Genomic DNA, 22777 nt, shown 5'->3' with positions numbered 1-22777 from the left:
ATGGTCTTGCTAAATTGCCCAGGTTGACCTCAGACTTGTTATCTTCCTACCTCATCCAGTAGAATGGATGGTCCCCTCCTGGCATTTCCATCCTCAGTAAGTCCTCCAATCCTAATTACCTTTGAAGGGCCTACCAAACAGCATCAGTAGAGGATCAGGTTTCAACATATGACCAGACATCCAAGCAAAATACTATGCAGATATTGAGAAATTATTTAGATTCTGATGCAAACAAACTTTATATTTTGAGACAACTAGAGAAATCTGAACACTGATTATATGAAAATAATAATAAATCCCTGTTAATTGACTTGAGTATTCTAAAGGAATTATCCTTGAGAGATATATACTAGAATACTTAAAGACTATTTAATGATATGATCACCCTGGCCATGCACAGGTAACTATCCAGGATGGTGATAGAGATGAGGGTACCCAGCATGATTTCCCCACACTTGTGTAGGTCTGAAATGTTCAATAGAAACTTTAAATATTATCTGTTTTTATATTCACTGAAATGAGAAAGCCTAAGACAAATTGTTGAATAAAATGGTAAGGAACAGACTATGTAGGTTCATTTAGGTAAGATTAACATATCTGGGGCATCATCCCCCCAAATAATTATCAAAATATTAATAGTAGAGCTCCTTTGGATTATGATTTCAGATGACTGTGATTTTTCTCTTTGATCCTTTCCTATACCATTTGATTTTTAAATAATCCCCCTATTTTATAATTGGATAAAGCAATGAGGCTAAACAAAGGATACAGAATCCCAAGTAGTCAACCCCAGGGCTGCAAAAGCCCAGCTCATTGTTAACCAATCCCAAAGAAAGAACTTCCAGGACTCAATGGAGAGTGTTTGGACATCTTGTTACTCACATGCTCCTTGGTGGCAGCAGGTTGGGATAATATGGAGGGCTGTGCCATCTATAAGCAGGGAGAATACAGGAGATGTTTTGTGCCTACTGTACACATGGAATTCTTCAGATATTTATGAGTACAATCCTTTACAATCAAGGTCACTAAATTTTGATCCAACCTAAAAGGATTAGAGACAAAGCTGGGAGGTTGTGTCAGGAGGATTGCAAGTTCAAGACTAGCTTCAGCAACTTAGCAAGATCCTGTCTCTAAATTTAAAAAGGAGAAAAGGGCTGGTGATGTGGTTCAGAGGTAGAGCATCTCTGGGTTCTATTCCAAGTGTAAATAAGTAAGTAAGTAAGTAAATAAATAAAGGTAGGAGGCAAAGGAAGTACAAGAGAGGTGGCCAATTTCCCTTCTCCTTATCCTCATTAACACATTCTTTGAAGTCCTTATCTCACTGCCAGGAACAAGGCTTCCTAGGCACTGACTGGTGTTTGCCCTGACATTCAACATAACAAAATCTAAGGGTGATGCATGACAAAGACAGAGGCTGAAGCCATGGACCTCATTAAGGACTTGATGATCATCGACAAAAAAGAAACCAAGCTGGCAGCAACAGTTGATGGCAGAAAATGCCCATGTCCACAGATAGTGGACAGAGTGCCACAAAAGACCAGAGAGTCAGTCCAGGCAGACTCACTGGAAAGAAATGTCCAGGGACAAACTGGGAATGCAGATCTTCCCCCACAATGCTTAAATGACAAAGGAAAGGAAGCAAAGAGTAGGCTCCACTCACAGGGATGACAAGAAATCCTTGTCCTCAGGAGAAAAGTCTAAAGGTCATTAAATGAGTGGCAGTTGAAGGGCTAGAAGATAAATCAACATATGATGCAGATTTCAACAAGCTCATTATTAAAGGAAAGGAGGAGTAACAGGAATGACCCACTAGGGAGGTGAGGGATGTGTTTGCGGATGGAGCCAGTACAACCAGGAGACACACAAAAGTTTTAGAAATTCAAATAAAGTAGAACAGGCGAGACCATGAGAATCAATGATGGTAAAGTGGGTCCATCAACAATTAACAGGTGACTGGGGAAGATGGTGGGGTAGAGGGAGGCTGCATTCTGTGTTGTTCCATGATCTGGGATTCTAGTAGTGGGAATACTGTTTCTCTGTGAGTTATTAGAGGACCCCTGGCAGCTGCTCCCACACAGGAATCTTGGCCTCTCTACCCGTACAGGTCTCCAAACCTCAGCATCAGCACAGGACTTCTGGCCACTCGCCCATGAAGGACCACTGGCCGCCTTGCCCAAGCAGGCCCCCGAACATCAGCACCCAGGTGGGACACCTGCTGCCCACTCGTGCAGGAATCCCAGCTGCTGCCCACATGCAGGACTTCCAGCTGCCACTCCCATGTGGACTCTCATCTACCAACATGGGGCTCCCCCAATTGCCTCCATCTTGGGACACTGCAGTCACTGCCATTGCCCCCTACATGTGGTAGCCTATACCTTGGGGATATAGGACAGGATCTGGAGACAGCCACCAGCCACAACACTGCATACGACAGAGCTCCATCTCTGAACATGCTACCCAATGCCACCACCTGGCCCAACCTGACCCACCACCCCATCTCTGAAAGCAGCCTTTGTCGCCAATTTTGGGGCAACTCACAGCTTGGACACCTACTGGGTCCTGGAAGCAATATCAAAGAGAGGTATTAAAACACTGCAGGGAAACTATAATCCCAAAAAGAAAAACTGTAATACCTCAGATCCACAGTGCTAGAAGAGAAGACACATGAACAACATGAAAAAAGAAGGGAAGAAAGTTCCCCAAACAAACCAAGATACTACATTATTAGATTCCATGGCTAGCACAGCCGAAGAAATGGCAGAGACAAAGTTCAGGATGTACATAATTAAAATGTTCTGTGAATTAAAGGATGATATAAGAGAGCAAATACAGACAGTAAAAGATCATTTCTATAAAGAACTAAATAAGCAAATACAGGAAGCAAAAAATTACTTCAATAAGGAGATAGAGGTTGTGGGGAAAAATACCAGAAATCCTTGAAAGAAGGAAATAATAAGCTAAATTAAAAACTCAATAGAAAGCATAGCCAACAAATTAGATCACTTGGAAAACAGAACTTCAGATAATAAAGACAAAATATCTAATCTTGAAAATAAAGTTGACCACACAGTGAGGATGGTAATAAACCATGAACAGAACATTCAAGAATTATAAAATAACATAAAAAGACCAAATTTAAGAATTCCTGGGATAGAGGAAGGCATAGAGTTACAAACCAAAGGAGTGAATAATGTATTCAATGAAATAATATTAGAAAATTTTCCAAACATGAAGAATGAATTCGAAAATCAAATATAAGAGGCTTGCAGGACACCAAATGTACAAAATTGCAACACATCTACACTAAAGCTCATTGTAATGAAAAAGCCTAGCATAAGAACAAGGAGAGAATTTTAAAAGCCATAAGAGAAAGGAATCAGATTACATATAGGGGGAAACCCATAAGGATCTCTGCATATTTTTCTAACCCAGACCTTCAAAGACAAGAGATCGTGAAACAACATATACCAAACTCTGAAAGAAAATGTATGCCAGCCAAGAGTCTTATATCCAGCAAAATTAAGCTTTAGATTTGATGACAAAATAAAAACCTTCCATGATAAACAAAAATTAAAAGAATTTACAACTAATTTGCAGTCCCACCAACAATGTATGAGCCTACCTTTTCCCCCACATACACACCAACATTTATTATTGTTTGTATTCTTGATAATTGCCATTGTGACTGGAGTGAGATGAAATCTCAATACAGTTTTGATTTGCATTTCCTTAATTGCTAGTGATTCTATGATTCTTATGGGTTCCTCCAGGTGCTTAGCTCCTGTCATCAGCAACCCACCTCTTCCACAGATTCAACTCTAAAGGAGCATTTTTATCTAATGCCTTAAATGATGCTGGACCCTAATGCCAATCACTGAATTGTTTCCCATGCTATCCCTCCCTGGCTCCAGAAGGGCACCCTTCTAGTACCACCTGCGTTTTGTTCACACAGAAATGCGAGGTTGTGTTTCTTGTGTGGAATGAGTATCTCTATCTCTCCCCAGAGTTAGGGCCTTTCCAGAAGGGTGCTCACAGAACATACAGAATCAGTTGTAAGACAAAACCCCAATGACTTTCCCTCAGTTATCTCTTTCCTGCTTTAATCTACAACAGGCACAAATGTAAAACTTCCTCAAAAAAACCCCATAAAACAGCTCCAAACAACTTTAAATGTTTGCCTATGTCCCATTTCCTGGTATTTTGGGGGCAGATGTGCACTGGATTTGTGTACTACTAGTTGTGCAGGACTGTGTTCCCCTAAGTTGCTGAACAGTAGAGGGACAGGGTGGGACTTGTGGGGCAGTGACCAGGGAAACAAAAAGGCAAGTGGGATTTTATTTATCAGGAGGTCATTCCCTATTAGACTATGATTTCACAACTTTGTAAAGACTGAGAGGCTAATCCAGAACTCCATGGGCTACACTGTAGGGCTTTATCACTTAAGCAAAGTAAACGCTGTATTTATTTAATTGCCTTGAATCTGCAGACCATAAAATGGAGGCCCATGTTTCAGGGGCTCCTACCCAAACCCATTCAGGCAAGGCTAACCAAATGAGGGAGACTCATGTCCAAGCAATTCCTGCTGCCCGCCATCCACTAGATTATTCTAAATTGTTGTACCCAGGGCAATCAAACCTATGAGGGAAGACCCATGAGATAGTTGCACAGTCCTGTCTGCAGACAGGGCCAGAGGCAGCCAGCAGAGGATAAGTGATTGTCTGGTCTTTCATCCACCCAGTCCTGCAGTCCTTGATGTTGCTTTACTCCTGAGGTTTGAGCCCTCCCAACAGGCACCCAATGAGTGGAAGTCTTTCCCCAGGGTTCTGATCTAATTGACCTCTAAGGAACAAAAAAGAGCCTTGAAGAGGTCCAGGCCTATAATGTTCTCCCACAATCTTCAGATCCTTAGATTTCCCTCTTTGGAAGCTAGAAACATCTGATGCATTGATTTCTTTAATCTCCACTGTCCTGTGAAGAAGATGAGCTTGTTACCCTCATTTTGTAAATGACTAAACTGAGGATCAGGAGGGGTATCTGCCTATTGTCACGGTGCTAGTAAGTGACAGAGCCAAGACTCAGACCTCAGTCATGCAGACCCACTTAGAATCCTCTGCCCCTGAAGCCTCCTCTCCACAACAAGCCATATTTTTTTCTAATATGAACATCATCTCCCAAGGAGAATGGCATACTCTGGCTTGAGGGAATGATGGAGAAGTCTAAGCCTGGAGGCCTTAGAGAAGAACTTTCCCCTCAACCTCTACCTAAGAATATCACCAACATATCAAGTTAGAGATATTTTCTGCACATTTAATCTATTTGTTTTATTAGCTAACCTTAAAAATCATAACACATTAATATAACTTTTCTTCTAGAAAAGTTATTAATGTATTTTTCCCTAAAGAAAAAAATTTAAATTTCCCTATTAATAAAAACCAAGTCATTAGAAGATGGGCATTTAACAAAGTGATCAACCAGTGCTCCTCTAAAACTCTCCTTGAAATGCCTCTGGAACCCAGTCGTCAGAAATCAATGCAAGGTGATACTTGGCTCCTGGGTAGTATCCAGCTGGCCCAGGATGCTCATCCTGACCATAGCAGAGCTACACTGTGATGTTGGTAGTGGACTCCTAAGTGGAATCCTATGACCATGCAGGATTATGGGCCAAGTGGCAAGCTTACGACAGGCCAGTATTAAGAAGTTCACAATCTCCTTAACCATTAGCCACTCAGAATGAATAATTAATAAAAACAAGGAACCAAGAAAAGGGATGTTTAAAAAAAACTGACCAAGTAAGAATTTCTAGGGTCATGGTCTACATATGATGACTGTCATTCAAACAATGACCTGTGACCTGGGGTAGAGAAAAGCCACCATCATACATGAGCCAGTGATGCTAAGCATGAAAGCTGGAGGTACAGATTAGTATAATTTGGCATGCCCAAGTGAGATCAGGTTTTGCCCCACTCTGAGCTATTCCATGATGAATGGAGTGATAGCTTTCAGGCTGTGCCTAACCCTGACTTATGATATTTTATAAAGCAACAGTTTGCCATAAGCTACTCCATTTTATACACAGTGCTACTATAGAATGACTCTACACCTTGTTTATACGACAATCAGCATCTTCCTAGCACAACCATAGGCCCACACTGATAAGTTATTTATTATGCTGATAAAAATGACCAATTGTGAACTTCTTGAATTAAATCAGAATCACAAGTATGAGTGGACACATCAAACCTATATCAGAAAAACCAAGTCCATGAACTTATCAAAAACATTAGATCATCAGATGAAGCAACTCCCTCCCTTGAGACCCATGAAAGGAGGAACACTCCAAGACAGGACACCATGACACACTGACCCCATCAATTCATTTGTCACGAGCTTTGCCCAAGAATATCACCGCAACAATGAACTTTCAATTTTCTGTCCTGGGGCTTCGACTTGGCAAATTTTCTCTTGCTCATGGTGATGATGCATATGCCCACTCTAGGCTGACACCTGAAGCTGATGTTTGAAGCTGAGACTAGGAAACTACTGTCCATCTGGGCCTTTACTTAGGTTAAGTTTCACCCTCTGACAGCTCTGTACCCTGAATAATTTCTTGGGTTTATTCATAATCTTATCATCACTTACCTACAGTGACTCTTATATTTGAATCTGTCCTCTACCTTTACTCTCTGTTCAAACTCTTGAAACCCTGTGACCACCATAACCTTTCTGAGCCTTTCTGTAACATGTATATCTACCATTGTGTAAAGTGTGTTGTGTGCCTTGAATGTTATTGATAATAGTAATTAATATTGGAATAAAAGAACATGTGATTGCCTGTTTTATGTCAATCAAGTATTCAATGAAAATATTATGACCCCCAAATACTCAATAAATTGCAACTGCCAAAAGTGGTATAGCTTGTAAATTTATTGTGATTCAATAAATTTTGACATTGTGGAAAGACACAAGCATGTTTAGTCTATGTCAATGGTATACTTCACTCAAGACACCAAGAAATCACCCTCTAGATTAGAGAATCTTTATTCCTCTCCAGTCCTCCAACAAAAATACAGTCTTACAATTCCTAGGGGAGCCACTTTCTTTTGTTAAAGAAAGAAGAAGTTAAATCCACATGAAGAAATTATCCCCAGGAGACTACACTGCCAGTCTGGAGGTACACTGCTAACAACACTGAAAGCTACAAACCAGGTTGCAAATATCTCTGGAATTAAAAATCTAAGGAGTTTTTAATTTTGTGATTTCCCTTCTAACCCAACTGCATGTGTGTTTGGAGGGGTAAGGGGAAAAACATCCAGGGAATCACAAAACAAAGTTTTGAAACTATTCCATAGCCATCTCAACTATTATACTACCTACTTGGGCAATATGAAGACAAACATCAGTCTCCTACAATGCACATTTTTTTTTCTAACAAGATATATAATTTTTTTCCTAACAAGATATATAAATTTAAATATATAAGTTTAAAATGACATTTCAAAAGAAGTTCTAAAAATTATAACCTTCAAGAATAACTGGATTAGGGCTGGGGTTGTGGCTCAGTGGTAGAGCACTTGGCCTCACATGTGTGAGGCACTGGGTTCAATTCTCAGCACTGCATATAAATAAATGAATAAAATAAGAGTTTATCAACACCTAATTTTTTTTAAAGAATAACTGGATTAATCTAAAAATTTATCAGGCCAGAGATAAGTAGGACTTTATAATAGATCCCCAAACTCAGCCACAAAGACAAATTTAAAGCTCTCACCAGGAATCTCTCCTTCTTCAACATTTTCCTGCAAAATATGATTGAGGTTCTTTCAATAAAGGTGTCACAGATATTTTAATTCAAACCCTGGCTTTTCTGAGAGGCAAAAGAAATAGCACCACCTAAAAATAAGACCTATGCAAAGTATCATAAGTTATTAATATTTTTAAGCAGAGGAAGTACTCTATTATGCAAAGCTGAAAGGAACTGACGGGCTGGCTGTACCTGATGCTGTGTGGTTATCATTTACCTGACATATTTCAAGAGTGCACAAACTATTATTTTGAACTTGGCCTCAAATAATCTTGATGCTTTCACTAAATGAATATGAGCAAATATATACTCACCAAATGATGAAAAGCATTAAAACTATCTAAAATTATCTTTATTTAATGTTAAAATTCAAGGTATGTTTTCTGTAGGTTTCTATTAAAATGATATTATACTTCCAACTCTTGATGAATGGCACAAAGGCAAACATTTTGCCTATGGTAGACAAATGTTTAATATCCTTAATTTATAAAGAATAGATGTAAATTGACAGCAATCGCTGTTTAGCTGCAAAGAAAAATGAGCACAGGATACGTTTTTAAAAACTCACAAAGAAATATGACATTTTAAAGGGAAAATGTTTATTTGTACATAAAATTATGCCAACTGAAATTTTTGAAATTTTAGCTCTCGAGCTGAGTAAGTTTCCTGTTTTTTAAATTTATTTTTAAAGCATTATTATTTTGAAAAGAGAAAACTAAAGTAAGCACTCTCCTGTGATCTTATGGAAATGAGTATAACATGCCATAATCTTTTAGGTAAGTAAACTTACAATATGTCTTCAAGATATAGTGCCTGTACATGCTGTATGTATGTATACACGTGCGCGCGCGCGCACACACACACACACACACACACACACATGCACACACACAAATCCATGATTGCACCTCTAGGAATTTATCCTCAGAATCATTGTGACCTTGTAAAAATTTGAGAAACTCTAACTGGAAAGCAGTGAAATTTCCAACATCCAGGAAGTTGAAGAGTTGGAAGATAAATTTGTACAATAATGCAAATCTCAGCAGGCTCTTAAATGAAAGGGGATGAAATAGGTGTGGAGCATTAGGGAATTGGGGCAAGGTGCTTGTGGATCCAAACAGTACAATCAGAAAGAGACCCAGCATGGATCTTGGAAATTTTAATGAAGTAGAGCAGCTCCTTTTCTTAGAACCCTGATGACGTGATATCAATTAAGGGAGACCAAACTGTACAGTGCAAGCATCTGTGGTTAAAAAAAACAAATGCTGTATCTTAGAACTGCAGGGTATGCACAATGCTTTTATTCCATCAAACCAGAATTCTTGTTGAAACTGAATGATATAAAAATAGGATTTTGATGTCCTAAGTTCAAATACTAGACTTGAATAGGAAGAAGTAGATACAATTTTTCATTCTAGAGTCTCAAAATTATCTGTAGCACATCTGAATAGAGTCTGTGAACGGTGCAACAACCTAAATGCCACAATCAGCATATAAACCCTGAAACAGAGTCAGGATTCTGTGGGAATCTCAGCCAGTTGGGAAATATTTACCAAAGGCTGACTCTTTCCAGGCCTTATGCTATGTACAAAGATACAGAATTAGTACTAGTATACGGCCAATACCCTAAAAACTATAATCATTTGAGTTAGAAGGGGAGAGATAGCCTCTAATCCAACCTCTAATTCAGCCAGTGCTGATACCCCCACTCCATCTACGACTCTCCCCATGTGCAACCTAGGCCATACTGCCAGCTATTCTCTCTGAGCAAAACTTGAGAAATCTAGTCCCTTATTAAAGGGACTAAAATCTAGTCCCTTATTAAAACTATATTGCAAATCAAGCTAAGTAACAATTCCAAATGTGACTTTTCTGATTTTCTACAAGGAAAAAATAAATTTTTAACTGCCAGGACAGAAGAGCTTTTAAAACAGGTGATTATGTATCATGAAAACAGCACCTAATGGTTCTATTTCAAATCAAGTGAGGCATGACCTCCCAAGATAAGATTTCTAATTATTTTACAATGAACTCAAAAGTCATTTTTTTTCAAATATCATAATTAAAGAACTAACAAAGAACTGAATGTGTGAGAAAAACTATGCACTTTTTATCATCAGAATTTTATGCCAGGTATTCACATAACACCTCTTTTAAAGCAGTATGTTTTGGGGACAATATTTTAAATTAAGCTCTAATTTTCTGGCTTTTAATATAATCTAGGTTTCTCTAGATCCATTCCATATAGGAAAAGCTAGTTCTAAAACATAAAAATTCTACTGTAAAAACAAGCCTGCTGTCCTGAGTGGGCTAACTTAACTACCCTCTTCATCTCAAATGTAAGTTGCTCTTTCTGAGGACAGGCAGGAGGAAAAGGCTGCTCTGAGTCACTGCACGGCCGTCTGTTCCCAGAGCTCCTTCTTCAAAGACGATAGGAAGTCACAGGTTATCTCTACACTTCTCTACATTTCTTCAACCTGAATTTCATCAGGTTTATGAAATGGTATTCCGTGCACGTATTTTAGATAAGCTCATTAGTCTCCTATCGGTACTAAACGAGGCTTCATAATAGCATCACTCAAAAGCTTAGATGATGGGATGCATTCTCTTTGGTCTTCAGCTCAAAAAAATACAATTGAGGTATTTTTCCACAAATTCACAGCAGCAACTTATGGGACCATATTTTTTTTTTTAGTTGTAGATGAACACATATCTCTATTTATTTATTTATCTTTATGCGGTACTGAGGTTCGAACCCATGGCCTCACACATGCAAAGCAAGCACTCTACCACTGAGCCACAACTCCAGCCCCTAGGACTACATTTTCTGCTAGCATTGACTGACCAAAGCATATGAGCCCCACATAATCCAACATCATATTTAGATTCAGTGTACTCCCTATCCACCACCACCAAATAGGACATAGAACTGGGAGAGATGGGGCAGGACACAAGGAATACTCTCCTATACTAGTCCATTTTATCTTGATAAAGAATACCATGGATTGGGTACTTCATAAATAATTTATTGGGTAATTTACAAATAATAGAAGTTTATTTGGCTCCCATTTCTGGAGACTGAGATGTCTAAGATGGAGGGGCAGCATATGGGAGGACTTCTTGCTGTGTCATAACATGGCAGAATCTATTATATGGTAAGAGGAAAAGGCTGCCAAACTTGCTTTTGTAACTAACCCTCTGATCATAACTAATCCTTTCCTGAGATGGTTACTAAACCAGATTCATTTTGCATGCCACGTGAATTACTGAAGCAATAACTTTTACAAAATAAAGAGTTTATATATCACGTGCCAATTGTGTGGAGATAGGAGACAAGCCTCAAATCTGCTTTCCAGGGAATATGAGTTAGTGGTACAGATGGCTCAAAGGAGCTGGGTAGTATCTGAGACATGGGGAAAGGTGATTAGAGGTAGGGAAAAGTGAAGTGGTCTAGATGTGCCCAATCAGATGCCATGGCTCTTCATAGTATGCACCTTCAGAAAATGGCAGGGTTAGCATGATCTTTAGTGGAGTCTTTTCACCTTCAAAAGGTATCAAAAGATCACCCAGTGAACACTCACACAGGCCTAAGTGAAGGGGCCAATAGCTTCAACCAGTTTGAGCTAGACATATCTACCTTCAAAGTCCTAAAAAAACCCCAAAAAACCTTTAAACCATCATTACCAAGGTGACTACATATCACAGCTATTATCTAGTAGCAAAGTTAGTAAGGATCATTATTTTATTGTTTAGCTAAGTGATTTCCAAAATAAGTGATAAAAGCAAGTAATTAGAAGCAAGTGAAGTTAGAGGGTTTATTCAGGTTCTTCCTGGGTTTCCAGATAAGGAATTTAATCCATTCACAAAGGTGGGTCTCTTGTGACCTAATTACCTTTTCACTAGGCTCCACATCAGCACATTGTTGCTTGGGGTTGTTTCCGATGCTTGAACTTTGGGGACATATTAAAACAATATGCTGCAATATTTTAGCTAAAACTTCTCTGTAATTATGGATTAAAGTATGAGAACAGGACCTCCCAAGAGGGAAAGAAATATCACTGTGCTTGACCATAACCAGTGGCCACTTCCTCCTATGCAGTGAGAAAACTCCAGCTGACATCTAGAGACATGAGTGTCAGGCCACATTACTTCACCCCCATGTACTTCCAGCCCCAGCTTAGAAAAATATTGGCTTTTTGCAGCAGGAGTGACATGATGCCTTTAACCTGCTTAGATGTTCTCTACAGGAATTGCTGAAAAATATTCCAAGATGTGCATTTAGGGATGATCCCTGAGCACCAGCCAAATTAGCGACAGGAAGCCCAGGAGAGTCTATAAGTCACAGCCACAGGTGGCCTGGTCATGAAGATGGACCAGTCTCACAGCAGGAAATTCTTGCCTACTATTCTAATAAGGACAATTCTCTAACCCAGAACTATTGCTAGTGCTCTCTTCAGGGCATGATCAGATACGAGGTCTCTATAGTAGTTGACTGTGTTCTCTGCTTTCTGAAACCCCTCCACACAATGTATAACTAAAAAACACTAACTTTGAATTTGTCTTGATGATTTACCAACATAATTCAGATAATTTTAAAGAAAAAAAAACCCAAGGCTCTTCTTGCTGGGGGCAGGGATTGCAGCCCTCCCATCTCTGCTTCCCCAGTCCTGTCCTGAAGGGATCTGTCCTGGTTTCTCTGTTTTGGCCTCCTCCTCCTTCTCTCTTCCCCATACCCATCTCCCTACCTGGTGAGATGGCACACTAACTCCACAGGCAGCCACTTATTGTGTCCTGCTAGAGTTTTTAAAGTATTTCATAACATAACTGCAACTGGAGAGAAAAAGAAGCATTTTTAAAATAAAAAGTTAGCACTTAATTGCCAAGGAATTAGGGTTACTTTTACCTATGGCTGGAATGTAGTCTTTTTTAAAAAAAAATAAAGAAATTAAGTATTTTAAAATATTAAAATTAGAGAAGATGGCCGCTGCATACGGGGGTTGCTGAAGTGCTGAGCATGGTGCTCAAAGCAGAGGCTTTAATAGAGATTTCGCACAGTCTGTTAGAGCTCCTTTCACCGTTAATCTGTAGTGGACCACTTTGCCAAGCAGCAGGAAGAACAAAGAAATCGAAAAAGAGACGCTTGGCTCCTGGACGCTTGGCTGCTCAGAACCGCGGGCGCTTTGCTCCCATCTGCTTCCTCTTTCGCTTCGCTCCGGGCGGAGAAGCTGAATGTGTAATCAGCAGTGGATTGTAAGTACCCGAGGCAAAGAAAGCTCAGTGCGCCCCGCCTTTTTTTTTGAATATTTTTTATACAGGGAGAGTTTGTGGATTGGGATTGTTGGCGGGGCTGTGGTTTCTGTGCCGAAAATCCACTCCGCGGGAGCCGCCATTTGCTTTCTGCTTGCTGTCTTGATGGCTCTGTATACACTGTCCGGCAGCCGCACCTAGAGGTTGGAGCTGGGCTGCGTGCCGAGCCCTGTCCTCCGAAGGCTGGACTGCAGCCTCGAGCGTCTCGGTGGCCTGTTCGCCGCTGCACCTTCGGGCAGAGCCTGCTCTGGGGTCGTTCTGCACCCCCCTGCCAGGGGACCCGTGCTCCGGAGGAGGGGGACGGAGAGCCGCGGCGGCAGCCGCTTGGGCCCCTGGGGCCGGGCACCGGGCTGAAGAGCTGCGGAGGCCAGGGCGGCTCTGCTACGGTCGCAGACAAGCGCGGCGCTCGTGAGCGTGGGAGGCGACGGCGGCAGGGTTTCATTTCTAGAAATCTGGACTGGAAACAGAAGCAGCAGTTTGTATAATCCCAAGAACTTGCTTATACCAGGAAGCTGTAAGGGCAACATGAATATCATTGATGAGATGTAACATGGTGGCAGGCGCAGAGAGATCAAGTCTCTGACATCTTCAACTGCGCGGGCATAGGGAGCCGTAAACTGTCTAAATGCTGTTTGCTCAGGATCACTAGGCAATGCTGAGCTGACGTGGATCTGGGGTGTACAGGCTGGGCCCCTCAGAACACACACACAGAGCCCGAATCGGAGGCAATTAAGCTCCGGTTCGCCTGCTTCGTGTGACTCAGCACTAACGATCCCGCTGAAATAATTGGCCGGCCCTTAGGAACTTACAGAGGTAAAAGCCAACCGAGCCTTCATAGGCAGTGGCCACAGGACTGAAACGGGGATTGGGAGAGACAGTCAGGACCCACCCGTTGCATTGGTCACCCGGCAAAGGGAACAAACGGTCACCATTTGCATGGGATATAACCATGGCAGAGAAATGGCGTCACGGGCGGAGGAGATAACTGCATTGAAACCAGCGCGACAGGTGTGTAATCCCCTAGTCATCTCTCTCCACACAGCAGGGAAAACTTAAGGGCCACTCCCAGCTCTCCTGTGAACGCAATAACCAGACCGAGGGAATCAGGAGTGGCGCGGGACTCGCGGCGCGGAACTCCCGGCTACCGCTCCCACCAGTGCTGACAACTGAGGTCTCTTGCACCAGCTACCGGGGGCGTGGCTACAGGAGGGCAAGCAAATTCGCTGGGGGATCTCAGCCCCAAGCTCTACAAACTTAGGGTCTGAGGGAGGCAAACAGGGAGAGTGAGCCCAGGTGTTCATGAAAACAGGGCTCCCAGGAGCAGCAGACCTGGCGTGTAGCCAGTATTGTGGTGAGCGCCACAGGTGAGCACGGCCTGGCTTGAGGAAACACAAGACAAGGCCCTAGACACTCAGGATTGGAGACCCGCCCAGTCTAGGAGAAAGAGCTGCTGCACAGTGAATGGTTCCCACCTATTGAGAGGAGAAGCTTGGCCCAGTGGGCACAGCTCCACCTACTGGAAGAGAAGTTAATAGAACTCTAGGACTGCATTTATTATTATTATTATTATCATTTTTTTTTTTTTTTTTTTTCTTTTTTTTTTTTCTTCTTTTTCTTTCATTTTCAATTTTTATTTGTTGTTGTTCTTTAACTTTTTTTCAATGTTTCTATTTTTTTTTAATTTTTTTATTTTATTATTATTATTATTTTTTTTAATTTTAATTTTCATTTTTTATTATCACTATTATTTTTGTTAAAAATTTTTTTTTCTCTTCTTTTCTTTCTTTCTTTATTATCTAATCCTTGTTATTCTTGTTTCTTTTGTCTTTTCATTTCTTTTCAATTTTCTTATTCCCCCTTCCTTGAATTCTACCTGCCTACTCTCATTCTCTTTAGTGACTTCTTCCCTTCCCTTCTAATATCTTTCCTCTCAAGCATCAAATAAATCTATAAGAGTAAACAGTAACTCAGCAGTCAAACACAACAAGAAGTAACATGAGCAGCATAAAAAAGCAAGGAAGAAAAGGAGTACAAACAATGAAGGACAGCCTAAATATTCAGGAGGACCTAGAGTCAGCAGAAAAATGGTCATATAAAGAACTCAAGGAATACCTTAGACAGATGGAATGGAACCTTAAAGAAGATACGAGACAGCAAATCCAAACAGTGAAAGAACACTTTGAAAATGAATTACATAGACAGATAAAAGAAGAAGTTAAGCATCTTTATCAGGAGATTGAGATTATAAAAAAAAACCAAACAATAATTCTAGAAATGAAGGAAACGATAAACCAAATTAAAAACTCAATTGAGAGTATCACTAACAGAGTGGAGCAAGTAGAAGCCAGAACATCAGATAATGAAGACAAAATATATCATCTTGAAAAGAGCCTAGCCAACTCAGAAAGGCTGGTTAAAAACCACGAGAAAAACATCCAAGAGATATGGGATAACATAAAGAAACCAAACCTACGAGTCATCGGGATAGAAGAAGGTACAGAGATTCAAACCAAGGGAATGAGTAACCTGCTGAAAGAAATAATTACAGAAAACTTTCCAGAAATAAAAAAGGAAACGGATATACAAATTGTAGATGCATACAGGACACCGAGCACACAAAATCACAGTAGACCAACGCCAAGACACATTGTTATGAAGATATCCAATATACAGAACAAAGAGAAAATACTAAAAGCTACAAGAGAAAGGAGGCAGATTACATTCAGGGGTAAACCAATAAGGTTAACAACGGATTTTTCATCACAGACGCTGAAAGCGAGAAGATCCTGGAACAACGTATTTCAAACACTGAAAGACAATGGATGCCAACCAAGAATTCTGTATCCAGCAAAATTAAGCTTCAGGTACGATAACGAAATAAAAATCTTTCATGATAAACAAAAGCTAAAAGAATTTGCAGCCAGAAAACCAGCATTGCAAAGCATCTTGAGCAAAACACTACACGAGGAAGAAATGAAAAACAATAACCAAAACCATCAGTGGGAAGTGCCTCTATAAAGACAGAGGGCGGGGGGAAAGCTAACCATGGAGAAACAAACTAAATTAAAAAAAAAAAAAAAAAAAGAAGATAAATAATCAAACATGGCTGGAAGTACAAACCATATATCAATAGTAACTCTAAACGTTAATGGCTTAAACTCTCCAATAAAGCGACATAGGCTGGTAACATGGATTAAAAAAACAAATCCAACAATATGCTGCCTCCAGGAGACACATCTGATTGGAAAAGACATACACAGGCTGAAGGTGAAAGGTTGGGAAAAAATATACCATGCACACGGTCCTCGTAAGCAAGCAGGGGTGGCCATCCTCATATCGAATAAAATTGACTTCAAGACTAAATTAATCAAAAGGGATAAGGAAGGACATTATATACTGTTAAAAGGAACCATTCACCAACAAGACATAACAATTATCAATATTTATGCACCAAATAATGGTGCTGCGACGTTCATAAAACAAATTCTCCTCAAGTTCAAGAATCAAATAGACCACAACACAATAATTATGGGTGACTTCAACACACCTCTCTCACAATTGGACAGATCCTCCAAACAAAAGCTGAATAAAGAAACTATAGAACTCAATATCACAATCAACAACCTAGACTTAACTGACATATATAGAATATATCAACCATCATCAAGTGGATATACTTTTTTCTCAGCAGCACATGGATCCTCCTCAAAAATAGACCATATATTATGCCATAGGGCAACCCTCAGTAAATATACAGGGGTGGAGATAATACCATGCATTTTATCTGATCATAATGGAATGAAACTGGAAATCAATGATAAAAGAAGGAAGGAAAAATCCTACATCACATGGAAAATGAACAATATGTTACTGAATGATCAATGGGTTACAGAAGACATAAAGGAGGAAATCAAAAAATTCTTAGAGATAAATGAAAATACAGACACAACATATCGGAATCTATGGGACACAATGAAAGCAGTTTTAAGAGGGAAATTCATCGCTTGGAGGTCATTCCTCAAAAAAAGGAAAAACCAACAAATAAATGAGCTCACACTTCATCTCAAAGCCCTAGAAAAGGAAGAGCAAAACAACAGCAAATGTAGCAGAAGGCAAGAAATAATTAAAATCAGAGCGGAAATCAACGAAATTGAAACAAAAGAAACTATTGAAAAAATTAACAAAACTAAAAGTTGGTTCTTTGAAAAAATAAATAAGATCGACAGACCCTTAGCCATGCTAACGAAGAGAAGAAGAGAGAGAACTCAAATCACTAACATACGGGATGAAAAAGGCAATATCACAACAGACACTACAGAAATACAGAAGACAATTAGAAATTATTTTGAAAACCTATATTCCAATAAAATAGAAGATAGTGAAGACATCGATAAATTCCTTAAGTCATATGATTTGCCCAGACTGAGTCAGGAGGATACTCACAACTTAAACAGACCAATAACAATAGATGAAATAGAAGAAGCAATCAAAAGACTTCCAACCAAGAAAAGCCCAGGACCGGATGGGTATACAGCGGAGTTTTACAAAACCTTTAAGGAAGAATTAATACCAATACTTTTCAAGTTATTTCAGGAAATAGAAAAAGAAGGAGCTCTGCCAAATTCATTCTATGAGGCCAACATCACCCTGATTCCGAAACCAGACAAAGACACCTCAAAGAAAGAAAACTACAGACCAATATCTCTGATGAACCTAGATGCAAAAATCCTCAATAAAATTCTGGCGAATCGGATACAAAGGCACATCAAAAAAATTGTGCACCATGATCAAGTAGGATTCATCCCTGGGATGCAAGGATGGTTCAATATACGGAAATCAATAAATGTTATTCACCACATCAATAGACTTAAAAATAAGAACCATATGATCATCTCAATAGACGCAGAAAAAGCATTCGACAAAGTACAGCATCCCTTTATGTTCAAAACATTAGAAAAACTAGGGATAACAGGAACTTACCTCGACATTGTAAAAGCTATCTATGCTAAGCCTCAGGCTAGCATCATTCTCAATGGAGAAAAATTGAAGGCATTCCCCCTAAAATCTGGAACAAGACAGGGATGCCCTCTATCACCACTTCTATTCAATATAGTTCTCGAAACACTGGCCAGAGCAATTAGACAGACGAAAGAAATTAAAGGCATAAAAATAGGAAAGGAAGAACTTAAATTATCACTATTTGCAGATGACATGATTCTATACCTAGAAGACCCAAAAGGGTCTACAAAAAAACTACTAGAACTAATAAATGAATTCAGCAAAGTGGCAGGATATAAAATCAACACGCATAAATCAAAGGCATTTCTGTATATCAGCGACAAAACTTCTGAAACGGAAATGAGGAAAAACACTCCATTCACAATATCCTCAAAAAAAATAAAATACTTGGGAATCAACCTAACAAAAGAGGTGAAAGATTTATATAATGAAAACTACAAAACCCTAAAAAGAGAAGTAGAAGAAGATCTTAGAAGATGGAAAAATATACCCTGTTCATGGATAGGCAGAACTAACATCATCAAAATGGCGATATTACCAAAAGTTCTCTATAGGTTTAATGCAATGCCAATCAAAATCCCAACGGCATTTCTTGTAGAAATGGATAAAGCAATCATGAAATTCATATGGAAAAATAAAAGACCCAGAATAGCAAAAGCAATTCTAAGCAGGAAGTGCGAATCAGGCGGTATAGCGATACCAGACTTAAAACTATATTACAGAGCAATAGTAACAAAAACAGCATGGTACTGGTACCAAAACAGGAGGGTGGACCAATGGTACAGAATAGAGGACACAGAGACTAATCCACAAAGCTACAACTATCTTATATTTGATAAAGGAGCTAAAAGCATGCAATGGAGGGAGGATAGCATCTTCAACAAATGGTGCTGGGAAAACTGGAAATCCATATGCAACAAAATGAAACTGAATCCCCTCCTCTCGCCATGCACAAAAGTTAACTCAAAGTGGATCAAGGAGCTAGATATCAAATCAGAGACTCTGCGTCTGATAGAAGAAAAAGTTGGCTCCGATCTACATATTGTAGGGTCGGGCTCCAAATTCCTTAATAGGACACCCATAGCACAAAAGTTGATAACAAAAATCAACAAATGGGACTTACTTAAACTGAAAAGTTTTCTCTCAGCAAGAGAAACAATAAAAGAGGTAAATAGGGAGCCTACATCATGGGAACAAATTTTTACTCCTCACACTTCAGATAGAGCCCTAATATCCAGAGTATACAAAGAACTCAAAAAATTAAACAATAAGAAAACAAATAACCCAATCAACAAATGGGCCAAAGACCTGAACAGACACTTCTCAGAGGAGGACATACAATCAATCAACAAGTACATGAAAAAATGCTCACCATCTCTAGCAGTCAGAGAAATGCAAATCAAAACCACCCTAAGATACCATCTCACTCCAGTAAGATTGGCAGCCATTATGAAGTCAAACAACAACAAGTGCTGGAGAGGATGTGGGGAAAAGGGTACTCTTGTACATTGCTGGTGGGACTGCAAACTGGTGCGGCCAATCTGGAAAGCAGTATGGAGATTCCTGGGAAAGCTGGGAATGGAACCACCATTTGACCCAGCTATTGCCCTTCTTGGACTTTTCCCTGAAGACCTTAAAAGAGCGTACTACAGGGATACTGCTACATCGATGTTCATAGCAGCACAATTCACAATTGCTAGACTGTGGAACCAACCCAGATGCCCTTCAATAGATGAATGGATAAAAAAAATGTGGCATTTATACACCATGGAGTATTACGCAGCACTAAAAAATGACAAAATCATAGAATTTGCAGGGAAATGGATGGCACTAGAGCAGATTATGCTTAGTGAAGCTAGCCAATCCCTAAAAAACAAATACCAAATGTCTTCTTTGATATAATGAGAGCAACTAAGAACAGAGCAGGGAGGAAGAGCAGGAAGAAAAGATTAACATTAAACAGATACATGAGGTGGGATGGAAAGGGAGAGAAAAGGGAAATTGCATGGTAATGGAGGGAGACCCTCATTGTTATACAAAATTACATATAAGAGGTTGTGAGGGGAATGGGAAAATAAACAAGGAAAGATATGAATTACAGTGGATGGGGTAGAGAGAGAAGATGGGAGGGGAGGGAGGGGGGATGGTAGAGGATAGGAAAGGTAGCAGAATACAACAGTTACTAATAGGGCATTATGTAAAAATGTGGATGTGTAACCAATGTGATTCTGCAATCTGTATTTGGGGTAAAATTGGGAGTTCATAACCAACTTGAATCTAATGTATGAAATATGATATGTCAAGAGCTTTATAATGTTTTGAACAACCAATAAAAAATAAAATAAAATAAAATAAAATGCAAAAATCCAGAGGACAGAAGTGCAACCAGATTAATAAAGCTACAAGCTGGTCAACTTAATTGCAAATCAGACTTATTTGACTCCAAAGACTAAAATCACATATAATGACCTCTGGAAATATAATCAGTGAATATAGAAACATGAAGTGGGTTGTAACTTTCTTTTCCTTTTAAAATAAATCCTGGAATTTAACAAGTTAAAAATCCATTGATCATATATATAATGCTTTTATTAACAAAATTTCAACATATAGAGGGATTAGCCATTAAATATTTTAAGCATTTATTTGGCTGAGGTATCACACATTTGAATAATTCTGTTGGGTGTCCTGCATTTCATCAAGGCAAGTTTGAAATTTAATTATTATTATCTTATATTAAATGATCATGATTCATGTGTAGGATTATAAACACAATAAGAATAGAAACAAATACTCCTGAACAATTTGTGTTGGACATTTACGGGAATGTGGAGAGTTGCTAAAGCATTATAAGTGAAGGAAAATAAAACAAACGTATGTGTATGCATGCACATACAGACATGTAGAGAGAGATGAGTGTGTATATCTATGTATCTACCTAGATACATAGTGCTTTTCTAGTCCCAGTGTCTAAAACCATTCTTAGCCCTGAGTTCTTCTCTGCATTGCTCAATATTTACACACAAGTCTTTGTATTGTCCCAAGTAGCAACACACTAGGTATGTACATTGGATCTGATTCCGTGCTCAGTAAATCAGATGGATTGTGAAATTGATATGGATTAGAAGATGAAGAATAGAAGCCAGAATGACTTTTGATTTCTTTCTATGATATTAAAAAGTGAACTTGATGAATAGACCTATGTTTTACTATGTGTAACTGAATAGTGATTTCTAGATGAAGATGAAAAATAGAAGAAATTCATTCATGCTGTTGATCAAGATAAAAGAACATACTAAAAACTGAAAAAAAATTATTTGCCATCAAAAGTTGACTAATGAAGACTCTCAATATATGAATTACACGATATTACCACTTTCCAACCATATTTAAACTATTAAAGAGTATTTTATTTATATGTTCATTCTATATATCCCTAAAAGGACATGTTATTCTTGGCAACTTATGATACTTTTTAAGATGAGATACAAATATTTTTAAAAAGACAAAAGGAAGGGCTGGTGTTGTGGCTCAGTGGTAGAGTGCTTGCCTAGCATGTGCATACCCTGGGTTCGATCCTCAGCACCACATAAAAATAAAGGTATTGTGTCCAACTACAACTAAAAAATAAATATTTTTTAAAAAGACAAAAAAAATATTAAAATTAAATATTTAATTTATTTTGTGTTTTAGAAACAGAAAAGGAGACATAAAATGTATAGTCGATGCCAGAGTCTACACACACACTCCAGCAGCATAGACCCAAGTCCTGCCCCAACTCCTTATACATATCCACCACCGTTCTTCAGCCCTCCAATTTCAGTTCTGACCTCCCTTCTCTGACATCTCTTAATGCACCTGTTCCTCCTAGGCTGGATGCACAGTGACTTTACCTGAGCAGGTCAGACCAAGTGGAGGTCAATATTGACCGTGCCTGGCACATAGCCACCCAGTTGAAGTTAAGTAAATGGATGCAGGACCAAAACAGAATGAGTTATCATTATTTCAAGTGCTTTCACCTTGTTCACATTATGGGAATCCATTGAAGAGGCCCAGGTAATATTCTTCACTGAAATGCATCTATGATTGGATGAGTAAAAATCTTCAGTACTTTTTTAGATGACCTTTTACCAAAAAGACACATTTCAGAAAGTGAGCCTTAATAGCCCTCTGCTCCAGATTTCCTTGAAGTACACTAGTGAGGTCCAGTCTACAGCACAGTATCCCTGTCACTGTCTACTCTCCTACTCATTCCTGACCACTACTGTCTCTGCCCCTATCATTGCACTCTCTCCTGCTCACTCCCCAACATCATCCCTGCTAACCTTTGTACCATAGATCTCTGTTCAACTTCTGTAAAGATCTAATTTCAGTACAGCCATGACTTAATCCCAAGAATGAATAGTTTAACTTACTTGCACGTATTTTAATATAATCCACATTTTTTCAGTACTGGGGATTGAAACCAGGGGTGTTCTACCACTGAACTGCATCCCTGTCCCTTTTATTGTTTTATTTTGAGACAGGGCTTTCCAAATTTCTCATGCTGGCCTTGAACTATTAATCCTCCTGCCTCAGCCTCCCAAATTGCTGAGAATGCATGTGTGTTTCAGCACATCTGGCCATATTTCATAATTTAAGTTAAGCATA

This window comes from Marmota marmota, unplaced genomic scaffold, assembly GCF_001458135.2.
Source record: "Marmota marmota marmota unplaced genomic scaffold, marMar, whole genome shotgun sequence".
NCBI classification, from domain to species: Eukaryota; Metazoa; Chordata; class Mammalia; order Rodentia; family Sciuridae; genus Marmota; species Marmota marmota.
The sequence above is the reverse complement of the archived record's forward strand: the minus strand, read 5'-3'. Positions refer to the sequence as shown.